Genomic DNA, 6,184 nt, shown 5'->3' on the forward strand with positions numbered 1-6,184 from the left:
TTCCGCTACCTTGGTTTCGCCATTTTTCTGCAACTCTGGTTTCCATCCTCGTTTTTCCTAGGGACATGTGGAGCCGTCTGACTGTCCTGGGGTGGATTCCGTGGTGGATAGGTTGCAGCGGATTTGGGATCATGTGGTGGACAACTTGAAGTTGTCACAGGAGAAGGCTCAGCGTTTTGCCAACCGCCGCCGCGGTGTGGGTCCCCGACTTCGCGTTGGGGATTTGGTGTGGCTGTCTTCTCGCTTTGTTCCTATGAAGGTCTCCTCGCCTAAATTTAAGCCTCGCTTCATCGGTCCTTATAAGATTTTGGAAATTCTTAATCCAGTGTCCTTTCGCTTGGAACTTCCTGTGTCGTTTGCCATTCACAACGTGTTCCATAGGTCTTTGTTGCAGCGGTACGTTGTGCCTGTGGTTCCTTCTGTTGAGCCTCCTGCTCCATTGTTGGTTGGGGGCGAGTTGGAGTACGAGGTGGAAAAGATCTTGGATTCTTGTCTCTCCAGGCGGAGGCTTCAGTATCTGGTCAAGTGGAAGGGCTATGGTCAGGAAGATAATTCCTGGGTGGTCGCCTCTGATGTGCATGCGGCCGATTTGGTTCGTGCCTTTCACGTTGCTCATCCTGATCGCCCTGGTGGTCTTGGTGAGGGTTCAGTGACCCCTCCTTAAGGGGGGGGTACTGTTGTGAATTAGACCTTTTGGCTCCCTCTTGTGGTCACTAGTGATATGACACTTTGTTATTCCTTCCCTTGCTTGGTACCCACCTGGCCTCGTTAGTCCAGGGGTGTCGCTATTTGAACTTCCTGGATTTTCAGTCTGGTGCCTGGCATCGTTGTAATCAGATCATTCTGTTTGCTCCTTCCTGCTGGTCCTGGTTCTTTGCAAAATTAAGCTAAGTCTTGCTTTCTTGTTTTTGGTTATTTACTGTGCTCCTATTTTTGTCCAGCTTGTACTAAATGTGATTTCTGTTTCTGCTGGAAGCTCTAGGGGGCGGATGTTCTCCCCCCGTGCCGTTAGACGGTTCGGGGGTTCTTGAATATTCCGCGTGGAGTTTTTGAGAGGGTTTTTGCTGACCATATAAGTTATCTTTCTATATTCTGCTATTAGTTAGTGGGCCTCTCTTTGCTAAAAACCTAGTTCATTTCTTGCGTTTGTCTTTTCTTCTTACCTCACCGTTATTATTTGTTGGGGGCTTGTATCCAACTTTTTGGGGGATTTCCTCTGGAGGCAAGAAAGGTCTTTCTTTTCCCTACTAGGGTTAGTTAGTTCTCTGTTGTGAATTCTGTTTTTGGGCTCCCTCTGGTGGTTACTGGTGGTACTGGTTGACTGGTGTCTTGTTTTTTCCAGTGCACCTGTTTCCATTAGGAAATTGGGAGTCTCCTATTTAGTCTGGCTTCCCAGTCATTGTAGTGCCGGCAATCAATGTTATCAGAGCACCTTGTTGCTTGTTTCCTGCTCCAAGTCTGCAAGTCAGCTAAGTTGAATCTTTGGCTTTTTGTGTTTGTTTTGTCCAGCATGCATTTACATATCTCGTGCGGCTGGAAGCTCTAGTGATCTGGAATTGCTACTCCGGTGTCATGAGTTGACAACGGAGTTAAGGTAATTCCAGGATGGCTGTTCAGGGTTTTGAGGTGACCGCGAAGTCCTCTTTTGTATATTCTGCTATCTAGTCAGAGGGCCTCGCTTTGCTGAATCTATATTCATACTGCGTTTGTGTTTTCCTCCTTACCTAACCGTTATTATATGTGGGGGGCTACTATAACCTTTGGGGTTTCCCTGGAGGCAAGTCAGGTCTGTGTATTCCTCTATTAGGGGTAGTTAGTTCTCCGGCTGGCGCAAGGTGTCTAGAGACAACGTAGGCACACCCCCTGGCTACTTTTAGTTGCGTGTTAGGTTCAGTATCGCGGTTACCTAAGATACCATCCTTCCTAGAGCTTGTCCGTTTTTTGCCTAAGTCCCTGCCATTGGGAATCATGACAGTATTGCCGGCCTAATGTATTAAGAGTATTGGCTGAAGAAAGAGAGAAAAAAGAAGTTTCTGACACTTTTTTTTTTTTTTTTGCTCAGAAGTTCTGTCTAGCCATAATTGCAGTCTGCTGTTTTTTTTTTTTTTTTCTCTCCTCTTAACCCCTGAATGGCTCAGATCTCTGCTGTTGAAAAATGGATATCCAGAGTTTAGCTTCAAACCTAAATGCTCTCGCTCCTAAGGTTCAAAATATCCAAGACTATGTTATGCATGCTCCTGTGTCTGAACCCAAGATCCCTATACCCGAGTTCTTTTCCGGAGATAGATCTCGTTTTTTGAATTTTAAGCACAATTGTAAATTGTATCTTTCTCTGAGATCTCGCTCCGCTGGAGATTCCGCTCAGCAGGTTAAAACTGTTATTTCCTTGTTGCGGGGTGACCCCCAGAATTGGGCATTTGCATTGGCACCAGGGGATCCTGCGCTGCTCAGTGTGGATGCGTTTTTTCTGGCACTGGGGTTGCTCTATGAGGAACCTAATTTGGAGATTCAGGCTGAAAAGGCCTTGATAGCCCTCTCTCAAGGGCATGATGAAGCTGAAATATATTGTCAAAAATTTCGAAAATGGTCTGTGCTTACTCAGTGGAATGAGTGCGCCCTGGCGGCGAATTTCAGAGAAGGTCTCTCTGACGCCGTTAAAGATGTCATGGTGGGGTTTCCTACGCCCACAGGTCTGAATGAATCCATGACTATGGCTATTCAGATTGATCGGCGTTTACGGGAGCGCAAACCTGTGCTCCATTTGGCGGTGTCTTCTGAGCAGGCACCAGAGACTATGCAATGTGATAGAATTCTGTCCAGAGGTGAACGGCAGAATTATAGGCGCAAAAATGGGTTGTGCTTCTACTGTGGTGATTCTGCTCATGTTATATCAGCATGCTCTAAACGCACAAAAAAGGTTGATAAGTCTTTTTCAATTGGCACCTTACAATCTAAGTTTATTTTGTCTGTAACTTTGATTTGTTCATTGTCATCTATCACTGTGGATGCCTATGTGGATTCTGGCGCTTCCTTGAGTCTTATGGATTGGTCCTTTGCCAGACGCTGTGGGTTTAGCCTAGAGCCTTTGGAAATTCCTATCCCTCTGAAGGGTATCGACTCCACACCTTTGGCTAGGAATAAACCACAATTCTGGACACAAGTGACTATGTGTATGACTCCTGACCATCGGGAGGTGATTCGCTTCCTTGTGTTGCATAACTTGCATGATGTCTTAGTGCTTGGATTGCCATGGTTGCAAACTCATAATCCAGTCCTCGACTGGAAAACAATGTCTGTGTTAAGCTGGGGATGTCGGGGGGCTCATGGGGAAGTACCTTTGGTTTCCATTGCTTCATCTACTCCCTCTGAAATTCCGGCATTTTTGTCTGATTTTTGTGATGTTTTTGAGGAGCCTAAACTTGGTTCTCTTCCCCCTCACCGGGATTGTGATTGCGCTATAGAATTGATTCCTGGCAGCAAGTTTCCCAAGGGTCGTTTGTTCAATCTGTCTGTGCCTGAGCATGCTGCTATGCGAGAGTATATTAAGGAGTCCTTGGAAAAGGGACATATCCGTCCATCCTCATCCCCTTTAAGAGCAGGGTTTTTTTTCGTGGGTAAAAAAGATGGCTCCCTGAGGCCCTGTATTGATTATCGCTTGTTGAATAAGATTACAGTCAAATATCAGTATCCTTTGCCACTATTGACTGATTTATTTGCTCGTATTAAAGGGGCAAAGTGGTTCTCTAAGGTTGATCTTCGGGGTGCGTATAATTTGGTGCGGATTAAGCAGGGAGATGAGTGGAAAACTGCATTTAATACGCCCGAGGGCCATTTTGAGTATTTGGTAATGCCTTTTGGTCTTTCTAATGCTCCTTCAGTCTTTCAGTCCTTTATGCACGATATTTTCCGTAAATACCTGGATAAATTTATGATTGTGTATTTGGACGATATTTTGATTTTTTCGGATGACTGGGAGTCGCATGTTCAGCAGGTTAGGAAGGTTTTTCAGGTTTTGCGGTCCAATTCTTTGTTTGTAAAGGGTTCAAAGTGCATTTTTGGGGTTCAGAAGATCTCCTTTTTGGGGTATATTTTTTCCCCTTCTTCTGTTGAGATGGATCCTGTCAAGGTTCGGGCTATTTGTGATTGGACGCAGCCTACTTCCCTGAAGAGTCTTCAGAAGTTCTTGGGCTTTGCTAATTTCTATCGTCGATTTATAACTGGGTTTTCAAGTGTGGTTAGACCTCTGACTGATTTGACTAAGAAGGGTGCTGATGTTGCCAATTGGTCCTCTGCGGCTGTGGAGGCCTTTCGGGAGCTTAAGCGCCGCTTTTCTTCTGCCCCTGTGTTGCGTCAGCCTGATGTTTCGCTCCCTTTTCAGGTTGAGGTTGATGCTTCCGAGATTGGAGCAGGGGCGGTTTTGTCGCAGAAAGGTCCCGATTGCTCAGTGATGAGACCATGTGCATTCTTCTCTCGAAAATTTTCGCCCGCCGAGCGAAATTATGATGTCGGTAATCGGGAGCTCTTGGCTATGAAGTGGGCATTTGAGGAGTGGCGTCATTGGCTTGAGGGTGCTAGACATCAGGTGGTGGTCTTGACTGATCACAAGAATCTGATTTACCTTGAGTCTGCCAGGCGTCTGAATCCTAGACAGGCGCGCTGGTCTTTGTTTTTCTCCCGGTTTAATTTTGTGGTTTCATACTTGCCGGGCTCGAAAAATGTGAAGGCAGATGCTCTTTCTAGGAGTTTTGAGCCTGACTCCTCTGGTGATTCTGAGCCTACGGGTATCCTTAAGGATGGAGTGATTTTGTCTGCTGTCTCCCCAGACTTGCGGCGTGCTTTGCAGGAGTTTCAGACTGATAGGCCTGATTGTTGTCCGCCTGGGAGATTGTTCGTTCCAGATGAGTGGACCAGTAGAGTCATCTCAGAGGTTCATTCTTCTGTGTTGGCAGGCCACCCTGGAATTTTTGGTACCAGAGATTTGGTGGCCAGATCCTTCTGGTGGCCTTCCTTGTCTCTGGATGTGCGTACCTTTGTGCAGTCTTGTGATGTTTGTGCTCGGGCCAAGCCTTGCTGTTCTCGGGCTAGTGGATTGTTGTTGTCCTTGCCTATTCCGAAGAGGCCGTGGAAGCACATCTCTATGGACTTTATCTCGGATCTCCCGGTTTCTCAGAAAATGTCTGTCATTTGGGTGGTGTGTGACCGTTTTTCTAAGATGGTTCATTTGGTACCCTTGCCCAAATTGCCTTCTTCATCGGAGTTGGTTCCTTTGTTTTTTCAGAATGTGGTTCGTTTACATGGTATCCCGGAAAACATCGTTTCTGACAGGGGATCTCAATTTGTGTCCAGGTTCTGGCGAGCGTTCTGTGCCAGGATGGGCATTGATTTGTCTTTTTCGTCTGCGTTCCATCCCCAGACTAATGGCCAGACTGAGCGAACTAATCAGACCTTGGAGACTTATTTGAGGTGTTTTGTGTCTGCTGATCAGGATGATTGGGTCGCCTTTTTGCCGTTGGCAGAGTTTGCCCTCAATAATCGGGCCAGTTCTGCCACTCTGGTTTCTCCTTTCTTTTGCAATTCAGGGTTTCACCCTCGTTTTTCATCTGGCCAGGTGGAATCTTCGGATTGTCCTGGAGTGGACACTGTGGTGGATAGACTGCACCAGATTTGGAGTCATGTGGTGGACAATTTGAAGCTGTCTCAGGAGAAGACTCAGCAGTTTGCTAATCGTCATCGTCGTGTGGGTCATCATCTCCGTGTTGGGGACTTGGTGTGGTTGTCTTCTCGTTTTGTCCCTATGAAGGTCTCCTCTCCTAAGTTTAAGCCTTGGTTTATAGGTCCTTATAAGATTTTGGAGATTCTTAATCCTGTATCTTTTCGTTTGGATCTACCAGCATCTTTCACCATTCATAATGTCTTTCATCGGTCGTTGTTGCGGAGGTACGAGGTACCGGTTGTTCCTTCTGTTGAGCCTCCTGCTCCTGTGCTGGTGGAGGGTGAATTGGAGTATGTTGTGGAGAAGATTTTGGACTCTCGCATTTCCAGACGGAGACTTCAGTATTTGGTTAAATGGAAGGGATACGGTCAGGAGGATAATTCTTGGGTGACTGCCTCTGATGTTCATGCTTCGGATTTGGTTCGCGCCTTTCATAGGGCGCATCCAGATCGCCCTGGTGGTTCTCATGAG

Source organism: Ranitomeya variabilis, chromosome 3 (genome assembly GCF_051348905.1).
Source record: "Ranitomeya variabilis isolate aRanVar5 chromosome 3, aRanVar5.hap1, whole genome shotgun sequence".
NCBI lineage: Eukaryota > Metazoa > Chordata > Amphibia > Anura > Dendrobatidae > Ranitomeya > Ranitomeya variabilis.